At 35.8% G+C, this 26055-nt stretch overlaps 1 long non-coding RNA gene and 1 pseudogene across 1 annotated transcript; both read left to right on the top strand.

Moving 5' to 3' along the window:
• The first annotated feature begins 18421 nt into the window (after positions 1-18421).
• LOC117921500 lies at positions 18422-19759 on the top strand (annotated as a pseudogene).
• Positions 19760-19814: 55 nt separating this feature from the next.
• LOC117921501 lies at positions 19815-24694 on the top strand. The gene is made up of 3 exons (XR_004652361.1): positions 19815-20584; positions 23127-23271; positions 24579-24694. It is a non-coding gene; the product is annotated as an uncharacterized LOC117921501 (long non-coding RNA).
• Positions 24695-26055: the final 1361 nt, after the last annotated feature.

Raw genomic sequence — 26055 nt, 5'->3', positions numbered from 1 at the left:
AAAAAACTATTTTTCTTGTGCATGATTGTATATGTTGATGGGTTTTCCACTAAGTTCATTTGTACTTTGGGTAAGTTTGTAGGTGAGGAGATTTCCTTCTGATGGGCATATTGGGACTGTTCCTATGAGGATATCATATCATGTATGTGTTGGTGGATTCTCCAAAGAGTTCATTTGTTCATTAAGTAGATGCATGGGTGAGGGTATCTCCATTTTATGGCTATGTTGAGATAGTATTTGAGATGGAGTCATATGTGGTTGTTTGGGGTTTTAAGATATCTCTTGATCAACCCATTTCATCGCTCCATTTACTTGTGGTATGATCCTTCTCAACACTTTAGGATGAACTAGTTATCATTCCCTTTTGATATAGCCTTTTCTTCATCTACATTGACATTATATCCATTTTTGTCATTGTCTTTCACATCTTGCAAATTCTATCCTCATATCATCATCCATACTTGAAACCTTTTGATGTTTTTTTCATGTTGTACCTTTTATTTATTCGCTCTCTCGTACCTAATTCACCTTATCTTTTTTACTACTTCCATCTTTACTTGAGTTTTATTCCTTTCCTCTACCTTTGTCTCTACTTTGCAGAGCATCACTCAGATCTTTCAACTATGAGGTCTACGACACCTTCTATGAGGGGTATGGGGATTTATTGTTGGGTGCTTGAGCCTAGTTTCCCTTTGTTTCTTTTACCTTTAACCTAAGCCTACGTTACATCTCGTGTCTTAAGACCACCCGAGGCCATGGGTTCTTGCATTATACTCAACAAACTCTACTTGGATGGTGCTTGAGAGTTGATGGAAGTTTAGGCATCGTCATGCGCTTATCTATGAGAGATACTCTCCATGTGTTCTCTAGCTTTAGGCCTAAGTTGATCCACCAGTGCAACCTATTGTTTGACATACTTTCATGAGGATCTGGTACAACATTGATGTTCCTCATCTTTACATTTCACACTTGACATTTGATTTAGCCCTCATTCTAGGGCATAACCACCTTCAAGTTGTAGCTATACCCCTTGTTGGAGTGTTATCACATGAGTCATTCATTTTTTGTTTACGAGAGCAAGATAGTTCATAGACTCTTGATAGGCTACGCCATTGATCACCCATAATCTCAGAAGGGAGTTGGAGCATCATTGATGTCCTCAGCGATGTACATGCGTAGCTCGGGTATTATTTGGTAGTTCATGTTCATCATTTCATCGTACCGTTGATGGCATACATGAGACAGTTTGCTATTAGAAGATGTGTAGAGGTTTTGTTGACATGGAGTTGAAGCTATTTGGCTTAGTGCATATGTTATACTGGGCTATACCTCTTATTATCGTTTTGATTGGATTGATGACTTTTTAGTATGGCTTATTGATATGGATAACCATTATTATACTGAGGCATATTTCCTTCATGATACTTTCACTCTTTGTGACTTCCTAATCTATTTGTTAAACTGGGGCATATCTCATATCATCGTTATGATTAGTTTTGTGACTCTTGATATGATTCATTGACTTGGTTGACCACCATACTGGGCATATTCTTTTCATGATATCTCTCTTTGATGACTCGATGATTCATATGTTACATGAAGGCATACCTCTAGTTCATCATGTTAATTCGATTAGCAGTTCCTAGTATGGTATATTGGTGTTGATGGTAATTACACCTAGGCATATCCCCCTTCGGAGTGTTTATGTATTTTGTCGAAAGATCAATTTCATAAGAGGTTGTGAATAGGCGCAAAATTGTCATGTGATCCATGATTGTGGGTTATTGACATGTGATGTTGGCTTGTATCGACACAGATGTGTTGGTGTCTACATGCTAGGGCATATCCATCGGATGGAGGATTCTTTATGCCTTGTACTACCTCATTCATTCCTCGTTCATGTTATGTTAATGCCTTTGATCCCCAGGAGGTTTGTGTGCCCATTAGTTGTTTTCTATCCATGATTACTCAATTATCTCTCGCACCTTGACAACTGACCCTGTTATCGTGATATTCATCATCGGCTCATGTTTTTCTCTTATTACATAGGCCTCTTATTTACTTCTTAGTGATAGTTTTTTCAGTCAATTCAATTATTGCTTGGGGTTTAGCATGGTAATGTTTTCTGTTATCTAGCTTTTTCATTTTACTATCTTACGTCTCTTTCATTTCGTACTGTACCCAGACTGGTCAGCTTGTTTATGTCTCTTAGAGACACACCCTGACTATTTAGCCTTCTTGACTTTTCCTAATTATGTTTCCTAGAGTCGCATCGTGACTGTTTAACTATTTAGGTTTGCTAGAGCCACACCCTGAATGTTTGGCCTTTCTGTGTTTCCTAGAGTCGTGCATTGACTGTCCGACTATTTAGGTTTCCTAAAGTCGCACCTTGACTGCCCGGTCTTCCTAAATTTCTCAAAGTTGCATCTTGACTATTCTGTCTTTTTTGTGTATGTTTCCTAGAGTCCCACCTTGACTGTCCAACTATTTATGTTTCCTAAAGCCGCACCCTAATTGTTTGGCCTTTTCGTGTTTCCTCAAGTCGTGCCTTGACTATTCGATTGTTTAGGTTTCCTAGAGCCATGCTTGGACTGTTCAGCTTTCTCGTGTTTCTTTAGAGTCACACCCTAACTGTTTGGTCTTTTCATGTTTATGTTTTTTAAAGTCGCACCTTGACTGTCCGACCTCCATTATGTTTCTCTATAGTTGCATCCTGACTGTCTGACCTGCTTTATGTTTCTTTAGAGTCGTGCCCCGACTGTCTGACCTTCTTTATGTTTCCTAGAGTCATACCTTGGTTGTATGACTTTTCCTAATTATGTTTCCTAAAGTCGCACTTCGACTATTTGATTGTTTATTTTTCCTAGAGCCACACTATGACTATCCAACCTTATTTCTTCGAGTCGCGCCTTGACTGTTTAGCTTTTCTTTTATGTTTCCATCGTGTTGTGCCTTGATTGTTCAACATTTCCTTTATGTCTCCTAAAACTGTGCCTTGACTGTTTTACTTTTCTTGATTATGTTTCCTAAAGTCATGCCCTAACTGTTCAACCTTTCCTTTATGTGTTCTTTGAGCTGCACCCTGACTATTCGCCTTGTCCTTTATGTTTCCTTTAGTGTAATTCCATGACTATTTGGCCTCTTTTAAGTTTTCCTTGGGTCATAATATGATTTTCTTTCTTTTCTTTTTCCTCCCCTTGTTTACCTATTCATTCCCTCTTTTGATACCATAGTCCCTAATATCTCATGGACATTGTCATTGTCCCATTTAGCATATCCTTCTCTAAGACCCTCGTGGATGTTACATGTTTCCTTACAAACAAATCAATGAGCATATTTCGTAACCATAGAGAGCTCATGTTGCATTGGAAAGAATTTAATGGTCTTTCTTGTTCTTCGGTAAAGCCCACTTCATTTCACTTACACTCACTTCACTTATGATCTCTATCGAAGAGGGGCATATTTGTTAACCCCAAAATTTTTGCTTAATTTTCTCACTCATACCTATTTTCTATCCCACTAACAACCTCTCACCTCATTTTCTGTTTCTCCCACTTTTTTTTTCTTTCCATTTTTTCCTCTCTTTTTTCACTAATTGACAACTTTTCTCCCCTTCCACTAGTCGTCGCATAGTTGTCGACCGTCGATGATGGCACCACCCACAACTCCCTTCTCACACATCCCTTCTCTCACATCTCCTTTTCTTTGCACCTTCTTTCTTTTATTCTTTTTTGCACTCCATCTACGTCGCCACTTGCCGCTTCGCCCACCTTTTTCGTTGACTACACCTTTGGCAGCGCCCTTTCACTGTATATCTCTCATTTCCACTGTCGCACCACCATCAACCACCACTCCTTCGTCCATAGCCGCCACTTTAGTTTTGCCTTAAGGTTATTCAAGAGAATGAGGTAAACTCTTTCCTTTAAATCTTTAGAGTTGAATTATAAAACTCTGGGCTTGTTTATGGGCCTTATTAGCCGGGTCTCTAATTTTCTTGTAAATTTAGGTTGATGTTCATGGGTATTAGACTTGGGCCTCGAAATATGGTGTTTTGCTCTTTTATTGATTTTGGACATATTAATTTAGTCTTCGCCACTTAGATTGTGGTTTTGGACTTGATTGCTTATTTGGGTTATGGCTCACTCATTGTTGGGGACGTCTTTCTCTCTCCTTTGCTTGAGTTGATTGTGACTAAGACGACCACATGGACAACTATTGATAATTCTCTGAGAAAGGTGGCTCTCTAGAGAAGAGGAATGCGGCTCTCAGCAGGCTGTGATAGGAGTTTCGTCATGGTTTCATTTTGAGAGTTGGGATTTGAGGAAGGAAGCAGGTTATATAAGAAAGATTATTTGGATTTGGTAAAGATGTCACTAACAACATACCATGAACATTTGGAATCTGCTTAATTCCTAGTCGACCAAGATTGCCTATTCAACCTTGTATGTTTTGTAGTCCCATTGTTCTCAACCCAAGGTATTGCAATTTGGAACATTTTACAATTTGTCATTTACTCAAAGTAAGTTAATTATGGGGCCAACAAAAAAATTAATTATGGGCCAAAAAAATTGAATGTTCATAATTGATTTAAGTTATGGTCAAGTAAAAAATCACTTTATATATTAAAAAAAATAATAAAAATAACACGTGGTAAAATAAGAGTTACTACTCGACAGTAACTCTATTGAATCAAATTATGAAACAAACTAAATTTAGGCAATATATAATTATTCAAATAAATAAAAAAAATATAATTATTCAAAATAAACCACTTGGATAGTTATCTTTAAATTCAATAAAAAAAAATAAAGAATTTAGGCACTTAAAATAGAATTATTCAAATAAATAAAAAAATAGTGAATTGGATAGTTAAAAGGTCAACAATCAATTCTCATTGAAAATAAACTAAAACCTATCCAAATATGCTTTTCCGAACGTCTTAAATATTAATTTTAAATAAATAATAATAATTTTTTAAAGGTCAAAACTATTTAAATATATCTTAAAATTCATGGCCTTAATGAATGTGAGTCATGCCAAAGTCTAAGCACAAGTTAAAGATACACCAAGGTCCATGCTAATTAGACTTAAGATATGTCAAAGTCCGAGCCCAAATCCAAGCCTCAACTCAAGACACGTAAGAGTTAGATGAGTAAATAGAGATTGTGTGACATTTCTTGTATGAACCAAATTTCAATTTGATTACTAATTTTTCTTTTAGAGAAAGTTTTGTACGTATACAACTACTTCCATTAATTTCAAATAATTTAATTCTACTACTTTCAACGAGTTTTTTTCTTAAACTTTTATAATTTAATTGTTCAATAAACAATAAATTTTAGGATGGTAACTAAAAATATTCTTTATATTGAACTAAATAGCAATTAAAAGCAAAAATCATTCCCCTTCCAACTTTAAATCTTATTTCAAAAACATTTACTTAGTTTTTTTATATATTGATTTTTTTTTTAGGGAATTAAAGAAATTAATGATTTTTTTCTATGTTTTATATATTTTTTTTTCATTAGGAATATAAATATAGTCAACAAAAAAAACCCTTATATAATTTTAGAAAATAATTCAAAAATCATTTTACATTTACTTCTTTAGAAAATTGATGTGTTGCAATTATCTTTGCATTATTAAAATTATAAATGCAACAAATTTGAAGAATAATAAATTTTTACTTTGATATATCTATCTTTATATTGGCTCAAAATATTATAAAATTAGCCTATATTCATCCAAAGATGTCTAGAGTGTCAGATGCATGGTGACCTTGTTCACATGCCACCATCAAATTTGCATGCATTGACCTCACCATGGCCGTTTTCTTTATGGTGCATTGATGTCATTAGGAAGATTTCACCAAAGGCTTCCAATGGCCATGAGTTCATCCTTGTTGCCATCGTTTACTTTACCAAGTGGGTGGAGGTTACATCATATGCGAAGTTGACATCCGCTAGAGTTGTCAGTTTCGTCAAATCATGTATCATTTATCGTTTGGGGTACCTTATGAGTTTACTTTAGATAAGGGTATACTTTCGAGCCGAGGTTGACACTTTATTACAGAAGCATCTATCCAACATCACAAATCTTTTGCATATAGGACACAAACTAATAGGATAGTAGAGGCTGTGAATAAGAACATTAAGAGGATTTTGAGGAAGATAGTTGAGTCTTCTCGAGATTGGTTAGAGGAGCTCCCCTTTGCTTTATGGGCATATCGTACTTCTTTTCGCACCTTTACAGGAGCTACACCTTACTCTTTGGTATATGGTATGGAGGTCGTATTGCTCGTTGAGATAGAGATGGGTTCATGAAGAGTAATCTTAAAGCAGCAGATTTCTAAGATAGAGTGGGCTTAGGCTTGATTTAATCAACTTAACCTTTTGGATGAGAGGAAATTGAGGGTAGTAGATCATGTTCAAGCATATTAGAGAAGGATGACCCGTGCCTTAAGGAAATGAGTTAAGCCTAGACAATTTCAGAAAGGTGATTTGGTATTAAGGATTCTCAGAGGATTTATTAGAGACCCTCGTGACAAGTTTAGGTTTAACTAGAGTGGACCCTACTTTATTAGAGAGTTAACCCCAGAAGAGGCTACATGGCTAATGGATTTGGATGGAAATCAGTTCTCAGAGTTTACCAATGTAGATTAACTGAAGAAGTATTATGTTTGAGACCATGGCTAGAGGATGGGTGGCCTTTATTTTGGTTAACCCTATACCTTATCACCTTTATATTTCATATCGTCTTTTTCTAGTCATTTGAGCCTTACGAGAGTAATGGCCTTTTGTTTCTTATTGCCTTAACTACTTTTTTCGCACTAGGTTAGGACCCCATAGTGAGTAAGATGCATGGTCATAGATTTTATGGTCGATTGGATCTAGAGTGATGTTGTGTCACTCCTTGTTTGTATTTTCATTTCTTATCTTTCAACCTACACTTTTATAAAGTTGTCGTTATCGAGTATTCATTTCCTTGGTTTATTGTTGTTTACTTTTGCTCCCTCGTTTTAACATTTTTCTTCTCATTTTTTCTCTACATTTTGTTTCATCACCTATCACAGTGGATTGGTAGTTGTTCACTTATTTTTGTGTTGATAAGGATCATGTCACTCCTCATTTCACCTCCTTATGGGTTTGATCTTGAGATTTGAGGATTTTGTGGGCTCTTCTCTTTCTTGAGATAGTGATTGTATTTGGATGAGAGGTGTAGAGATATACGTGTCTAGTGGAGGTTTCATGTTACTGGTCACATATGTTTGTTTGTGGAAAGCGAATAAAAAAATGATGATGAAAAAAAAAACGAAAAAAAATGAAAAAAGAAAAAAAAACTATTTTTCTTGTGCATGATTTGTATGTGTTGAAGGGTCCTCCACTAAGTTCATTTTTACTTTGGGTAAGTTTGTAGGTGAGGAGATTTCCTTTTTATGGGTATATTGGGATTGTTCTTGTGAGGATATCACATTGTGTATGAGTTGGTGGATTCTCTGTAAAGTTCATTTGTTCATTAAGTATACTCATGGGTGAGGGTATATCCATTTTATAGCTATGTTGAGACAGATTTTGAGATAGAGTCACATGTGGTTGTTTGGGGTTCTAGGATGTCTCTCGATCAACCCATTTTATTGCTCCATTTACTTGTGGTATGATCCTTCTCAACACTTTAGGATGAACTAGTTATCATTCCCTTTTGATATAGCATTTTCTTCATCCGCATTGACATTATATCCATTTTTTTTCATTGTCTTTCGCATCTTGCAATTTCTATCCTCATATCATCATCCGTACTTGAAACCTTTTGATGTTTGTTTTCATGTTGTACCTTTGATTTATTCACTCTCCCATTCCTAATTCACCTTATCATTTTGACTACTTCCATCTTTACTTGAGTTTTATTCTTTTCCTCAACCTCTGTCTCTAATTTGCAGAGCATCACTCAGATCCTTCAACTATGAGGTCTACGACACCTTCTATGAGGGGTATGGGGATTTATCATTGGGTGCTTGAGCCTAGTTTCCCTTTGTTTCTTTTACCTTTAACCTAAGCCTACGTTACGTCTCGTGTCTTAAGACCACCCAAGGCCATGAGATCTTGTATTATATTCAACAAACTTTGCTTCGATGGTGCTTGAGAGTTGATGGAAGTTCAAGTGTCGTCATGCGCTCATCTCTGAGATTTTTACTTTATCTTTATTTTTGTTAAAATGAAATTTTTTTCTTTTAAAAAAAATAAACAAAATATAAACAACATTATCTATTTATTTATTTATTGTTTTTAAAAACTATAAATTGTTTTTTTAAAAGCAAACTAAAAAAAACCTTTTCACAAAAAAAGCCTCTTTCAAAAAAATAAACTAAATAAAAAAAATCTTGTTGGAAAATGAAATTGTAATCCTTTTTTTCTCTAAATTGAAATAAATTTCTAAAATAAAAATTAAAAGAATTTTTTTTAAAAAAAAAAGGAATAAATAAAGTAAATTAATATCAATTTCTAAATCTTTAAAATATCTCTCGTGAACAATTGTAAATATAAGGAAAAAAAAAACTTTTTTTATGATAAAAGGATTGATATCTCCGAAACGGTTGCCCGTCACAATCAGGTCGTTCAACAAAATGGGTGTATTATTTAAAATCATAGACGCCAAGATTATTTGGGTATGGTAAAGATGTCGCTAACAACATACCATGAACATTTGGAATCTGCCAAATTCCTAGTCGACCAAGATTGCCTACTCAACCTTGTAAGTTTTGTAGTCCCATTGTTCTCAACCCAAGGCATTGCAATTTGGAACATTTTACAATTTGCCATTTACTCAAAGTAAGTTAATTACGGGGCCAACAAAAAAATTAATTATGGGCCAAAAAAAATTGAATGTTCATAATTGATTTAAATTATGGTCAAGTAAAAAATCACTTTATATTATAAAAAAATAATAAAAATAACATGTGGTAAAATAAGAGTTTGTAGACCCCCACTTGGGCCTCATTCTTCATGCAGCTTGTCTTGCCACGTGGAGGAGCTTTGAGAGACCACTTGTCTGCTCGTGGATGGCTGCTGGGAATTAGAGTAGTGGAATTGAGGAGCGAGTGAGAGTTTGACACGTGGCATGGAGATATTCTAAAATCCTCATGCCGTTATGGAGGAGCGTGGGGCAGCTGCAGAGGAGGTGGGCAGAAAGGTTGCTTTTGGGACGTGTTTGTTGAGAGATATGGGAGCGTTTCTGTGACAGAGAGAGAAGAGGGTAAGAGTTTGAGGGTGAGTTTCTAGCTTAGAGGAAAGACAACCGGAGAGAGAGAGGGAGAGGGGCTTTTTGGACGATGGGTGCAGGGATTCTGGCAGAGAGAGGAGAGGATTCTGTTAGCTAGGGGGAGCTGCTTTTGCGAGAAGGGGAGATTTTTCTGGAGAGGATTCCTTGGAGTCTAGGCTGGTTACAGGGAGAGGAGTTGCAGAGAGGTAAGTTTTTGGAGAGAAAAGAGTGGAGTGTGAGGGAGCTGAAAAGAGCAAGCAGGGAGAACAAGAAAGCTTTAGGGGGAGTGTTTCTGTTACAGGGGATGTAGTGTTTTTCAGAACGGAGACAGAGTAAGGAGAAAGCATTCTCAGGTACCTTTACTATGGATTCCCCACTATCTTTTACTGGTATGCTTTTCTGCTTTGTTTTTGCTGATTCTTAGATGATGTTTATTGATTGGGGGTGAGCATACTCATATTTTGCTAATGGTTTTATTGTGGATTGGTTTGCTTCTGTTTTGATTCCCTCGTGAGATATTTTTGTAACCATGTTCTACTTTTTATTTGGCACCCATTTGATTTCATCCACCCTCATATGAGCTCATGGATTGTTATATGAAATGAGGCTTGTACGGGGTTTGTTTTACTCCTACACTTTGTGCTCTGTTTCTCTTTTCCATCTTCCTCTGTTTCGGATACCTGTTCACGGAGTGCATCATTATTCTTATTTCCGTCCGTGGGAGCAACGAGTTACAGAGGATACATATTTAGTGGTGAATAGGTTACATGTTGCTGTATGAAAACTGTAGTCAGGAGAGCGTGTTCAGTGAGAAAGGAAGATCTGAGGGATACAAAGTTGAGTTTGACATTGTTGGTGATGATTGTGCCTTACCACTACCTTGAGGCACATCAGGACGAAGAAGTTTGGCTGGGACTATTCTTGTTCATATTGTTGTTGGAGCTGTCCCGACTACTACTGTAAAAGCTGAACCAAGCACGAGAAGAAGTCTGGTACCACATTTGCAGCAGGGTCTCCAGGCTAGTGACAGAGAGGGAGAGCTTTAGAGAAAGGAAGGAGCAAGCTAAAGAGGGGGGAACAGGGTGCTTTTTGTTACTGGCTGAGAGATAGTTCTGTCCTCGAAGCCGTCGGCGGCGAAACGCCTCCGCCATCACCGGAATCTTGAGGAACTTGCTTCTCAAACAAACAGGTGCAGCCACCAACAGTTTAAGAGACACACTTAATTTGTCTCCTAGAGATATTGGCAAGCATAACAACAGGTATCTGCATGGGCTTTCAGAGGGCCCAATGACCAACAACCAGCTGGATCAATGGGGCTCTATCTAACCTCATCTCCAGCAGGCCTTCCAAAGTTCTGGCTTGGAGCACCCAAACTCTGATCATCCACGCCAACTTCAGTCATCGCAGTCGAGTTCTAATCCCTCAAGCAGCAGCTAACACATAGGTGAAGACGGAAGCCTTTCTTATACTTGTAAGACTAGGAATCAAATCATCAACTTCAATACAACTCAATATTCCGGTAGTGGCAGTGAATTGGTGGCCACGTGTTATCACCCATTTCCTTGACCCAGTTTACGGTGGGAAAGCTATTCATGAAATGATCCATGCAAGCCAAATGTTAGGCTCTAAAGTGCAGCGTTTTTTAAGCGGGTAAAATTAACATCAACACTTTTGATTTGGCAACTCCTTGAAGCCATTAATCAGGATACCTTATCCCGTTTCTGCTCTAGCTATGGCACTTCCTCTGTCCGTACATTGCACCAACTTCATCTCCTGTTGGTCCACTTAATGATTGTTTGGATAGTAACAAGAATGAGCTATCTGAATAGGAAATACAAATGAAAACTTGGAGAGAAATAATGGTTCCTGGAACGCAGCTTGGTAAGATGAATATTGCTGCTTGGGCTAGTAAAGAGGAGGAGGAACCTGAGAGAAGATGGAGCTTTCATAGGAGGTCAAGACAGAGGGGAGGATGGGGACTTGAGGAGGCTGCTGGTGAGAAAGTTACAGAGAGGTAAGCTCGCTGATTTCATCGGCATTGGAGGAGGACTTCCGACTGAACTGGGCCACTCTTGGTGCTGGTTCTTACATTCTCTGGATGCTGGTGATGGTTCCGACGGGTTCGGCAGTAGCAGCAGCGGGAACACTTGCCCCAGTTCCACACCGATGACGCTCCAGGCTTGAAGATTACTCTGATGGTGGTTCTTGTGATGAGCCTTTGCTCTATTGGCTTCGTCACTGCTCTTCATGTCTTCGGTGAAATATATCGCCACAGGATCTGGTGGAGTGGCTTGATCAAGGACTCGGAATCTCTATGCAAATATCTGCTTGATAAGGCACAGGTTGCGCTGGTCCCAGGAAGCATTCGGGGATGGCAAATGCATCCGCATCTCCTACACTGCATCCATGTCAAATTTGCAGGCAGCTTGCAAGTCTCCATGAACTTGCTATAGTAGACCTATCCTGCAATCTTTTCACTGGTCCCATACCGAAAAGCTCAGCAACTTACCAAGCTTACTAATGAATATGTCATTCAACGAGGTCTCTGGTTCAATTCTTTTAGAAAAGATTTTCAGAATGATGGGTAGCAATGCTTTTGTTGGCAATTCAAAGTTATGTGGAGAACCTTTGAAACCATGTGCTGATTCTGAAGGAATTCAGCGTGGATTCGAACTGGAGAGCAGGAGCAAAGACAAGTTTAAATGGGTTTTTCTACTCTAAGCAGGGATGCTTTTATACAATGATGAGAAGAGGACCCCACTCTGCATGGTTTGCATGGCCACTTTTAGGCCACATGTCTTTCTGCCTTTGTTTCATCTTTGTTTTTTTAAAAATAATCTTTCAAATCCCAATTCTCAAATAGTTTTCCAATTTCTAGATTTTCAAATAATTTTAACTTTTCAAATCTTCATCCATAGTTTTTTTTTAGGCTTCAAAATACCAATTTTAATAAAATTTTGTCGTCATTTTCTTTCCGGCAAGCCACTTTCAAATTTTCTTTGATTTTTAAAATAATTGTGAATTTATTTTCATAATTCTTAATTATAGAATTTATGAAATTAATTCACTCAAAAATAAACGGGCTTTGGTAGGGGCCCCACATATGTGATTTTATGATCGATTGATTGACTGATTAATCTGAATATCTTACATTATTGATTCATTATGCTCTATGACATGCATGAGATTATTCTTTAATTGCGTACTAACCTTTTTTTTCTTGATAGCACATTGATCGTTTGATACCAAGGTATTACCTGTTCTCACTTCGTTAGTTCTTTATTGGGTGTTTTGATTCTCATATGTGCATGATCGATTTGAGTATTCATTGACTTTCCCATTGGTTGCCATGTCAGCTTCATTTTATTAGTAGAGACCCGACTTTAGGGACTTAGAGGGGTGCTACGGTCTTCACCGTACCTTCCCGATAAGTAACCTGACCCCCGAACCCGATTTGGTTTTTCACAGACCACCTTTTCCAAAATAAGGAGTTACACTTAGGGTTTTTCTTTCTTATTTTGTTTACCCTTTAAAAATAAAACAAAAATAAGTGGCAACTCCAAGTCATTTTTCTTAATCAATAATAAAAATCATTTTTCAAAATAAAAATCGAGTTCGTCATCGAGTGGGAAACGCATGAGCCGAAATACGGGGTCCACAGAGTTATTACTCGATAGTTTGAATCAAATTATGACACATGTCACATGTGCCCCATACAAAAGAAAAACAAGTTATCTTTAAATTAAATAAAAAAATAAAGAATTTAGGCAATTAAAATATAATTATTCAAATAAATAAAAAAAATAGTGAATTGGATAGTTAAAAGGTCAACAATCAATTCTCATTAAAAATAAACTAAAACCTATCCAAATATGCTTTTCCGAATGTCTTAAATATTAATTTTAAACAAAAAATAATCATATTTTAAAGGTCAAAACAATTTAAATATATCTTAAAATACATGGCCTTAATGAATGTGAGTCATGCCAAAGTCTAAATACAAGTTAAAGATACACCAAGGTCCAAGCTTAGACTTAAGATATGTCAAAGTCCAAGCCCAAATCCAAGCCTCAACTCGAGACACATAAGAGTTCAAGTCCAAACCCCAAATACGTCAAGGTCCAAGTTCTTTTTTAGAAGAATTAGATGAGTAAATAGAGATTGTGTCACATATCTTATATGAACCAAATTTCAATTTGATTGCTAATTTTTCTTTTAGAAAAAGTTTTGTATGTATACAACTACTTCCATTCATTTTAACTAATTTAATTCTACTACTTTCAACAAGTTTTTTCTTAAAATTTTATAATTTAATTGTTCAATAAACAATAAATTTTAGGATAGTAACTAAAAATATTCTTTATGTTGAACTAAATAGAAATTAAAAGAAAAAATTATTACCCTTTCAACTTTAAATCTTATTTCAAAAACATTTATTTAGTTTTTTTATAAATTGATTTTTTTTTTTAGGGAATTAAAGAAATTAATGATTTTTTTTCTATGTTTCATATTTTTTTCATTAGGAATATAAATATAGTCAACAAAAAAAAACCCTTATATAATTTTAGAAAATAATTCAAAAATCATTTTACATTTACTTCTTTAGAAAATTGATGTGTTGCAATTATCTTTGCATTATTAAAATTATAAATGCAACAAATTCCAAGACTAATAAATTTTTACTTTGATATATGTATTTTTATATTGGCTCAAAATAATATAAAATTGGCCTATATTTTTTTTTTAACATCATGTGGTTTTTCTCTCCTTCAAAATTATAATACCAAGAGACTTTATGCTATTAGCACCAATCAAGGTCCTGGCCCTCACCCAACGAAACTTATGGGCCAGTCCTTAAAATCAAGCTCATGCCACTCTATGCCATCCGGTCCAATTGTTAATAGAAAGTACATGTATGATGTAGTGTAAAACTTCTAAGTATGACTTACACACAATAATTTCTTATTACTATAAATATATTATACAACTATAATTTGTCATTGTACAAATCTTATATTATATTCAATATTAAACATACATATTTAATATTAAGATTTCAGAATTAATTCTACAAAGTTAATTTAAGATGATAGGTAATGCTTCCAAGAATTGTTTTTCTAATTATTTTTTTTCTTTGTTTATTTTTCTAGTTTGCACCAAATTATTTTTTACATAAAATAATTATTAAAATATTTAAATTTTATTTTATTATGAAAGTAAACACCATACTTAATAAGGTTATATATCTTTGAAAGAATATGCTTAAGATCTTGAATTAAACAATATAAAAAAGAAACGTGAACTAAAACTTAAAACAAAATATGAGAAAACTTTTAACTCGTATCAATCATTTACTACTAGAAAAAGGCATTATTATCACTTTTATCACCAAATTTCTTTCTATGTCAAGGAAATCAACAATGGTTAATTACATAGAAAAAGGCATTATAGTATTTTTTTTGTTGTCACCAAGAAGTCCTAAGAAGTGGATTTGCTCACAGGCGAGGTTGTATTCTTGAAAATATAAATGCAATAAATTTAATTATTAACTATTTTTAATTATTTAACAGTTTGGCTCATTATATCATAAAATTAGGATGTTGAAACATAATTTGAAGAATCTTGGCATTTATCTTATTTAATTATTTTATTTATGTTTCATATAACTTTTTTACATCAATGTAGTTTACCTCTTTGTCAGAAATGATGATACCAAGAGACTTTTATGATTTCAATAAGACTCGAGACCCATTTTACTTCTCTCACCATTCAACATGGTGTCCAACCCAATTTTTAATATATTGTAGGTTTGATGGAGTTTAAAACTTCTAATTTGAACTTATACAATATAATTTACTTTTACTTGTATAAATATTTTATACGCCTACAATTTGTCACTTTAATGATCTTATATTATATTTGAAATTAAACACATATAGTTTATTGGCATAGATGTTGCATAAAATATAACTATGTAATATATTATTGTATTGTGTATGTTGCAATTATTTATTCATTAGTCAAATTATATATCCAACAAATTTAAGGATTACCTTTCAAAGTTTTTTTAGTTGATGTTTGTATTTATTTTATATTTAGTATATATATATATTTTTTTTTACGCAACAATATACTTCTTCAAAATGATTATACCAAGAGATGGCCCTATTAACCTAGGCCCAAGGGCAGCCCAAGGCCCATTTTTAAAATTTGGCCCAAGCCTAACAGTAGTCACCATGGTGTCCACTCTAATTATTATAATAGAGATTCTATTAGTTTGATGGAGTTTAAATTTTTTAACTATAATTTATACTTGTATAATTATTACACAACTATAATTTGTCACTTTTATGATATTATGTTATATTTCATTTTAAACATATATAATTTAATGACACATATGTTGTAATAAATTATTATAATTGTGTAACATATTTATCAATTATTATATATGATTAAATAAATAAGGTGTGGACCTCGTGTTTCTCGTAATGTGTTCCCACTCGATGGCACAATTCGCTTTTTATTTGTGAAAATTTTTGTTTTTAAAAAGTACTTGGAATCGCCACTTATTTTTGTTTTATTTTTTTTAAGGAGGAATAAAATAAGAAAGAAAAACTTAAGTGTAACTCTTAAAAGGAAAAGGCGGTCTATGAAAACCAAATTTGGGTCTAGGGATCAGGTTACATATTGGGAAGGTATGATGATGAGTCGTCGCACCCCTCTAAACCCCCTATAAATGGATTTAAATAAAGTAAAACAAGTGTGACAATTGATAAGAAAATCAATGGATACTAAGGAATAGTCATACACTAGAAGCAAATCATGCACGAAGAATAAATAAACAAAGTGAGAGTGGGAGTGTATCATAGCAGAAAATAATAATGTGTTATAATGGAAACAAGGTTAATTCAAGTATAAAATAATTGCATACATGTCAAAGTAGAATTTACATAAGTCAATCAATATCAATCACAAATGTTGGGCCCTACCAATGCTTAATTGATTTTATATAAATTAATCTCATAAATTCCATTAACTTTGAAATTATAGAATTTTATTCATGTTTATTAAAAACGTGAAAAATTGAAAAAAAAAAATTAAAAATCAAAGAAAATTTGTGAAATGAGCTTGTTGGAAAGAAAATGGCAGGTAGTTTATTAAAAATAGATTTTTTGTGGCCTAAAACCTTAAGGACTTAAAATTATTTAAAAATTAAAATGAAATTAAAATTATTGGAGAACCGGAGTTTTGAATATTAATGTTTGAAAGTACAAATGAGGAATTAAGAAAATGAGGACATGAATTTAAAAAAAAAACTGACCCACAAAAAAGTGGAGTGGGGCCGAGGGCTGCCAAGGTGAGACTGCATTGTTGGTGGTGAGTTGACCTGTCATTGTGTGTATTAAAGAAATCCAAGATCCCACCCAACTTCTAATTTCCACAACGACATCTTTCATTGATTTGACTCCAATTTCAGCTCTGCATGCTCATCTTTTCCTTTTTCACTTCTCAATCTCTAATCATTTTTTTTATTTTCAATTTCATGAGAAGCCACAGTTTGCATCATCATTAGAGTTCTTTACTTCCTGAGCCATGCACTCTATTGCTTCCATTCAAATTTCGACAAAGTGCACATTGCCACTAACCTGATGTCATGATAGAAAGGAGAACCATTTGCCTCACTGTTTACCCTTTATTCATATTCGGGTTGTCTCTCATAGGTTTGGGGTTGCACCACTAGAAGGATTTCCACATCCCTAGAAATTTGAATCATCCCAAACAAATGTTTCAAGTCCCTCTACTAAGCTCAATCGAGTGCCCAGTTGAACCCACTCTGAGGATGTGTCCGTTCTCAGCTCCCTCTATTATTCTCGGACCGAAATGAACAGTCAAAATTAGGCATTAGACTTATTTCGTCTGGAACATCTACACAATACAGTTCAGTGAATAGTGTTTGCTCTTCTCAAATTCACGTTCCAAAAGCTTGCCAACTTTGGTCATCCCATACCCAGTCTTATCCGCTCCCATATGCAAATGATTCGAACCGTGCAAGTCATGATCCTTTACACACCAAACAAACCCGTTGAACCTCTCCAAATTGATAGTTGCCACACGCAGCAATGAAGCCATGTTTCTGCATTTTCTTTCACATGGGTCGGTGCCAGTGGCAGTGGAGAGGTGGTTTGGATTGGTTGGAGCTATGGACCAAATGGGTAGTGCTCAAGGGTCCATGTTGGGTAGGAGAGATGGAGTTAGGTCGGATATGAAATGAGAGGTGGAGGAAGGGAGAGAAGTGGGCATGGTGATGAGTGAAGCTAAAGATGGTGGGTACGAAGGAAAAGGAGGTGGTGAGCTGGTCCTAAGGTTTTAGACACAAAGTTGTTTGGCTTGGGGTTCAAATCTGATAATGGGGTGGGATTTTGGATGAGTTGTGTGAAAACAAAAAGCCCACGAAAGCCAATCCAAATCCAAGAATAAGAAAACAAAAGGCTCTTCCTGTATGTTCTTCTAGGACAGATTTACGAGACCCCATATCAGCTAAAAGACCCCGTATAAACATAATCATTGCTTGCCAAAATTAGTGAAGCAGTAGATCTCTTTCTCAACAAACAAGATGAGATGATCATGTCCTGTGAAATCATGGCTACGACGTGGACCTTATATATATCACTTGTCACTGGACCCAGAAATATCTATTTCTTGTATTTTTTTTGGGCTTTAACCCTCTCAACAAACAAGATGAGATGATCATGGCTATGACGTGGACCTTAAATATATCACTTGTCAGTGGACCCAGAAATATCCCTTTTTGGACATTACTACTCTCAGCCTCTTTGATTGGTAGGCGGGCGGGCTAAGCCTAAGCTCCCTAAGATTCCATTCATAAGGGTAATTTTGTCGTGAGGTGGCCGACACAACTCTACAGTAGACTTTTATATTGGCTCTATAGAATGACTTTATGCAGGGGAATTTTTTTTGTCTTTTTGTGTAGTTTTTTCGGCATTCTGATTATATACTTCGTATTTACTGTCTTTGTCGCTTCTATAGACTTCTAATGTAAGCTATATTTACCTTTATAAAAAAAAGAACAAAAAAAAAAAAGAGAAAAAAAGGAGAGTCCGGACAATTTTTTCCCCACGCATCCAAGCTTGTAGTTTACGATTCTTGTTCCAGAGAGAGGCAAGCCTAGTTCTTACCCCTTTGAAATATGCCCATAAATACTCAGCCCCATCACTGCCCAAAGACTCATAATGTGGGTTGAGCTTTGAGAAAAGTACTGCTTATTATCCCCAGCCCCACGAAAAGCCCACTTTCCATTACCCTTTTCTTCGTTTCTCCCACCCTTTAATCATCTATTCCGGTTGCTGCATCTCTGATTCTACAAGGGTGAGTTTCCAAAGAGATTATATATATATATATATATATATATATACACATACATGCATGTTCGATTGGATTTTTGGTTTGATATCTCATGATATTTTTCTTGTCAAACAAACAGGTTTCATTATTGAAATTTCCATGCTTATGTGCAAGCAAACACAGCCTCTACTCAGTATGCCTCCCGGAGGGCTCACCATGGCTGTCTCCAGCCATCGGTGGCTCAAGGAGAAGGTGGCGGTTGTAATGGGGGCGACCGGTACGGGGAAGTCGCGGCTCTCCATCGACCCGCAACCAGGTTTCCGCAGAGATTGTGAACTCGGACAAAATGCAAGTCTACGAAGGACTAGACATCATCACCAACAAGATCACAGAGGAGGAGCAGCCCGGTGCTTCTCACCATCACCTCGGGATAGCGCATCCTAATGTGGATTTCACTGCATCCGATTTTCGGGACATGGCCTCACTCTCCATTGAATCCATCCTCGGTGGAAGGCGCCTCCCAATCATCGTTGGGGGCTCCAATTCATACATTGATGCCCGGTACGAGTGCTGCTTCCTCTGGGTGGACGTCTCCCCTGGTCCTTCACTCATTCGTCTCCAAACGGGTCGACAAGATGGTCGGGAATGGAATGGTGGAAGAAGTTGAACAACTGTTCTATCCAAATGCAGACTAAACGAGGGGGATAAGGAGAGCTATTGGGGTTCCGGAGCTCGATCTATATTTCCAAACGGGTTTCCTGGACGAAGAAGCTCGAGCTAAGGTTTTGCAGGAGGCGGTGCATGAGATCAAGGCTAACACATGCAAGCTAGCCTGTCGCCAATTGGAGGGGATTCATCGGCTCAAGAACCTCCGGAAATGGAAGATTCACCGGCTGGACGCCACTGAAGTATTCCTAAAACGCGATAGAGAGGCTGATGAAGCATGGGAGAAGCTGGTGGCGAGGCCCAGCACCATGATGGTCGCGCAATTCCTCTACAGTGTGGGCGCCACCAGAGTCGCCACCGAGGAGATGGTGAGGAACGCCGCGCTGCTCCTCCTCTGTGATCTTGTTGGTGACGTTGTCTAGTCCTTCGTAGACTTGCATTTTGTCCGAGTTCACAATCTATGAGGGAAACCTGGTGGCGAAGTCGATGGAGAGCCGCGACTTCCTCGTGCCGGTCGCCCCCATTATTACCACCACCTTCTCCTTGGGCCACCGATGGCTGGAGACATCCATGGTGAGGCCTCCGGGGCCATACGGAGTAGAGGCTATGTTTGGTTGCACATAACACTACAAGAATAAAGGCATATGGTTACAGGAATTTTTAGTTGGGCCAGAAAATTTGCACCTAAAAATAATATTCGGTCTAAAAGGTTGTAGGCGTGGGCATACAATACCTTTTCGTACAATGCCTTTTCGTAGGAGAACGCTTCTTAAGGTTCTGAATATTTTTCTTTTTACATTTTTTTTTTTTTTTTTGGAGAGGTTGGATTCATGGATCTTTCTAAGTGCTTCGTCTGAAACCTTAGGGGATTTTTCTGGTTCCTGAGAAACCATAGGAAAAGGAAGGATTTAGAATTTTTGGAGTTTAGGAGTTTTCGGATTTTAATTTTTAGGTTTTGAATTGTTTAGGGTCTCTTTGGAGTAAAACCTTTTCAAAATCCATGGACGCTTTGGATATTTCATTTGGTTGTGAAAGATTTTAATTTCTGGTTGTGGTTTACTTATTTTCCTTTTCTTCGGCCATTGCTGGAAGGCATTCTTATTGCATGGAGATTGATTGGGTCACCATGCCGTCCTCTGAGGCTGTGGTTTCAAAGAAGGTTAGATTTTCACATTCGGTTCGATTTCAACAAGTGGAATTAACCGTTTTTCTGTCGCAGAGTGTGGATAAACTGAGTTTAGTTTCTGAGGGTACCGTTTATGCCTTTCAATGGAGAGCTTTGCACTCCGTGCAACAGGTAAATTGAATCGAATTCTTATGAGTTCTGTTTTGGTTGGATTGTTTTCTAGCATTTTCTAATTGATTCAAAATTGTTTGATTCTAAATTTTTTGTTTGGTCTTGTTTTGTTTCTACGAAAATTGTTCCTCCAAAGAAAAAAAAAAAAAAAAGTTTGGACTTCGTCTTACTCAGCTAACAAAAGTTGAGATGGAGGCACAATGAATTTATATCGCGGCCTTCACATACAAGCCACTAAGGTAGAATCTAACATAGTTTTGAGCCAGATAATTAGTTTTGTTGAGACAACCCAGATGTCCAAAGCTCCTATTCAAAAGTTTGCAAACTTTGTAAGTATCGTTGATGTGAGGGGCCTTTTAAGAAATTTATTTGCCTTGAAAAAAATTAATATAGTTGAAATATGATGTGCTTGTGTTACAATTTGTTTTATTTGTGGGTATGGTTTGATTATTGTTTGCAAGTACTTTTCTTGCTTGTTCCTTTTGAAATCAAGAGAACCAGATGCTTTCATGCTCACTGAATGGTTTCTTAGGTAAACAAGATGCTAAAACCCTGACTCGGCATCTCTAATGATGTTAAATCTAATTACCTCTGTTTATTCAATGCCCTATATTTGGTTCCTTAAATCTTATAATATGTGTTGGCCTGCTCTCTTTGTCTGATATACTGAACTCGAAATTCAATAATCTCTTTATATTTAAGATCCAAGTTAGTGTCATGTTATTGCACTGTTAATGTTGTCTTCAAGCAGGGGCATTCTACACTGTGATGCCATTAGGTTAGATTCCAATTACTTGATAGAATCTGAGTGATTTGGCTGCATTGCTCTCTTGCTTTGGTTGATTCCGATAGTTATCAGTGTTTAATTTGTTGTTCTATTCATTTCTACTAAATCAAGATAACCATTTATTCCCATACAAAATTAGTCATTATTTGTTATTCTACCACAAAATAGTCTGATTTCTTGAATAAGTAACACTATAGCTTGTTGAAGTTTCTCACATATTGCTGACAACTAGCTATTATGTCTAACAAACCTTAATCAAAAGCAAGGTGTGTTGGGTATTAATGAGTTGATGCCTTATTTTGTACCATAATATAATTTGTATCATTGTTGTCATTGCTTTCTGAACCATAATGTCACCCATTTAGGTGTGCTATTGTTTTTCTATTCCATTCTCTGGAGCTATATTGAAATCTAGCTTTCGTTTGGTTGTTGAGAGAAGGGAGGAAAAGAAAGAAAAATGAATGCTTGAATCACATTTGAGTTAGAGATCTCAATTTTCTTTTCTTTTTCTTTGTTTTTTCACAGAAAAGATAGTCTGAGTTGTTGTTTATTGGTTTGCTATTCTGCTCAATTGGTTGCTAAGAAATTGGGGGGAAGGAAAGAAAATTCCAAACTGTACATTTTTGTTCTCACTGAAATTTGGAGAAAAGTTGGACCCCCATCTATCTTGTACAAAGTGTACGACTTCAATTTTCCTTTCTCCTCTTGATTTGTCGGCAATCAAATAGAGCCTTTAGGGACTTTACCTTATTTACATATTTTTATCATCTCCTGATTTACAGCTACACGGGAAATCTTTATATAAATTCATGTCTCGGGTACTTCATTTAGATTTTCAACATTGGTATTCTGTGCTTGCATGTTCTAGTTGTGTTACACTAGGAGTTTACTGACACGTAGATGGAACTAATTATTTATTTTTATGTATTTTATTTGACATTGTATTCAAATTGTATGCTTTCCCTTTTCAATAGTTTTTTGAAATTATTGCAACTAGTTTGTAGAATTGATGAGCATAGAAAACCTTTATGATAGACAGACCTTTTACTTAATTAAATTCTGATAAAGATTAGAACCCATAACTAGTTTGTAGTTTTTTATGATTTCATGAGCAGCAAGCCCTTTGGTACAGGGTTGAAGCTACCAAAGTCTTATAAATTGTGGCAATGGCTTGCAAATATATTGATTCTAGCAAGCCTGAATTATTTAAGAAAGGAATAGGACATTCAGATAAGTGAGTTCTCATGAATTTGAGTCGACTCATCTATGTCGGAGACCAGTGAGGAAGAGCCCTAGGAACTAAGTCTTTCCCCAAATTTTTAATCTCTAGTGAAAGAGTCATTATATTCCTCTTTGGCCTCTGTTTGGCTTATTTGAGTGAAAAATGAAATTTGAACCACCCTTTGTTAGCATCATTTGTTACTTGATACAAGAATGAATCCCAACGTAAATAACCATGGGCTTGGACATGCTTATTATTATTTGGTTGATGAATGCATTGCTCTAATTTATTCTACTAGATTTTTTTAATGTCTTGACCAAGTAGGCATTGGGAAAATAGGCTTCCTTTAAGAGAGTTTTCATTCATTATGTTTCTTCATCTTCTGTTGATCATCTCTTTTCTGATGCTGCAAGTATTTATAGTTGATTTGGACAAGATTTGTACTTTTGGAATATCAAATAGTGGTTTACAGCTTATGGTCTGATAGTGAAACTTAAACTAATAATATTTTCATTTTGAGGTTAAATTTATAGATTTTTTGGAGTTCATTACTTTCTTCCTGAAGATTGATTTTTTGGGGGTCATCTACGATTTAACAAGATAGAGCTCGGAGGTGTTTGGAGTTACTAGTGATTGTTGCTCACCCCTCAACCTTCATTGGTAAAACAGAATACAGAGGTATTTTTTCTATTTTATTTTTTCATACTTCCACTTAGATGATCATAGTCGATTCTTTTGGCTAATAAACTGTCAGTCTAGACTTCTTTAATCATAAAGAAAAGATGAGATTTGTTTCTTTATTTATTTTTATTGCTTTTGCTAAGAAATAAAATTCTCATATGAAACACTTATTTATTTGTTTATTTCTTTATTAGATTAAAAGTGAAGATTTTATATATTAACATTTCCTTATTTGAATTAGCAGTTGGAATGTTCAAGGAGATGTAGGAATTTTATATATTTAGTTATCAACTTTAAGGGGTGACATCTTTGTTGAGAGTTGGGAATGTCCATCTGTCTTCTTATGTCCTTTTCTGTGACATTACAGTAGACAATGAATTCATACTTGTTTTGGATTAAGTCGTTATCCCAGAGAAATCATCTCCTTGTAGGATTATTTCATGATAATATGACATATTCTTGTAAACTGGGGAAAGTAGCCATGAAAAACAATCCCAGAAGCAACAGTTACCATTCCCTCTGTGAGAAGTCAATGCAGGTGGCAGCAAATATAATTAAGTTGCCATCTTTTTCCATTGCCAAGATGAGTCTAGGAATAGGTCGAACACTAGCATCTCCTTGGAACTGTCCAAAAATTTATTTCTCAAAACAATTGGCTCTAGATTATTCTCTATGCTTTGTGATTAATGCATCATTATCTCCAGATGCTTTGCTTGAACTTCATACATACAAAAATTACTGAAGAGTGGTTTTATAGATGTGTTCAAAGTGAAATTATTGATGTAGCCATAGACACAATTGGCTTGATATAAGTCATTTAGATGGAGTTGTTTTTTGATTTCAAGAATGATAAAAAATGGTGGTTTACTTCAGCCTCTAGATTATCAGGACCTAGCTTTCTATAGAAGGACTCATAGATTTTCTTGACAACTCTTGGCTCTATTGAATACCATAAGCATGCTTTCATTGAACTCTTATATTTGTGGAAACCCGAGTAATAACAACCAAAAAGGCTCTGAGAAGAGTGGGCCAAACCTTTATTCCTAAATCAATTTTAAAGTAGCTTAGAGAAAAATTATTTTGACTAAGCTTCTACACATCCATTTGTCTGATTGACTTATTCAATTCTTGACTATTGTTCTATCAGATCTCCAAGTAGGAATATTTATACTCTACAGCTTGTGAGTTAATTCAACTAATACCACTAGGTACCAGTGCATGAGGTCTAATTTGACTTTAAAAAGAAAAATGTAGAATCTTCATAGCTCTTAATTTGGTTTTTTCTTAAATATTTAATTTCTCAGGAAGAGGAGGCTCCCACTAAGGCTGCAGGAAAGGCTACAGGCGAGGGTTGGTACTAGATGATGTTCTCCAAGTGGCTGGGCATATCCTAATGATTTCAATATCTGCTTTTTATTTGTTAATTATTATTATTATTATTATTATTATTATTATTTTGGTTTTGGTGTTGATTTCATGGATGAGACTTGATGTGAAAGGAATGGTCGGGATAAAGACAATTGGACATTGTATATGTTTGTTTGGATTCTTAATTTTTCCTAATGAGAATATCAAACATTATTCATCCACAATTGGAATTTTAATCAGTCATATGCACATGATGCTAATATGCCTAATGTCGCGGTCAACTGGAAGCCATGTCCATATCCTCACTGTAGTCCAGCCAAAAAATTGTTGCCACTGTTTTGGTTAGGAGACTTTTAGTCACGGTCACCAATGGCTGCAGCTATATCTATAAGACGAAAATATTGTTGACCACTATTATAGGATATTGCCACACCACCTACAGCCACGCTCAGCGGCGGTCAAACTATTATGCAACTATATGATATAGTGATGCCTTCTCTAAACTTATTGTAAGCATGGAAATTTGCATAATGAAACCTGTTTGTTTGACAAGAAAAGTATCATAAGATATCAAGCCAAAAATTCAATCAAACATACTGTGGATCCCGCATTTCGGCTCATGCGTTTCCCACTCGATTGCGAGCTCGATTTTACTTTGAAAAATGATTTTTATTGGTTAAAGATGACTTGGAGTCGCCACTTATTTTTGTTTTATTTTTTAAAAGGGTAAACAAAATAAAAAAGAAAAACCCTAAGTGTGACTCCTTGTTTTGGAAAAAGGTGGTCTATGAAAAAAACCAGATCGGGTTCGGGGGTCAGATTACTTATCGGGAAGGTACGGTACGGACCATGACACCCCTCTAAGTCCCTAAAGTCGGGTTTCTATTGTTAGGATGAAGCCGTCGTGGCAATCAATAAGAAAGTCAATGGATGCCTAAGTCAAATTATGCACATATGGAAATCGAAACATGCATAGAGAATGATCAAAACGAAAATGTATGCATACCTGGGCCACGAGTCACAATGCGCTATCAAGAAACGAGATTAGTACACAATTAACGAATACAAATTATAGCTCATGCATATCGGAGTGCAAAATGAAAATCAAGCAAAATACATTAAGTACGATAGTTGACAATCGAAAAGGATCAAACATGGGGCCCCCACCAAAGCCCCAATTATTGTTCATGAATTAGTCTTACAAATTCTGTGTTTTACAATTATGAAGAACTCATTACTGCTTACGTAAAATCAAGAAAATCAGAAGATTATTTAGGAGCCGAAATGGAATTAAAACTATTTGAGTGAAAACTGGATTTTTGGAATTTGTTTGAAAATCGGGGGTCTTGGGAATTAAATTTAAGAGTTGGAATTTTGGGAATTAAATTAGAAAGAAATTAGAATTTTGGAAAT

This window comes from Vitis riparia, chromosome 9, assembly GCF_004353265.1.
Source record: "Vitis riparia cultivar Riparia Gloire de Montpellier isolate 1030 chromosome 9, EGFV_Vit.rip_1.0, whole genome shotgun sequence".
Taxonomy (NCBI): Eukaryota; Viridiplantae; Streptophyta; class Magnoliopsida; order Vitales; family Vitaceae; genus Vitis; species Vitis riparia.
The sequence above is the reverse complement of the archived record's forward strand: the minus strand, read 5'-3'. Positions and strand labels throughout refer to the sequence as shown.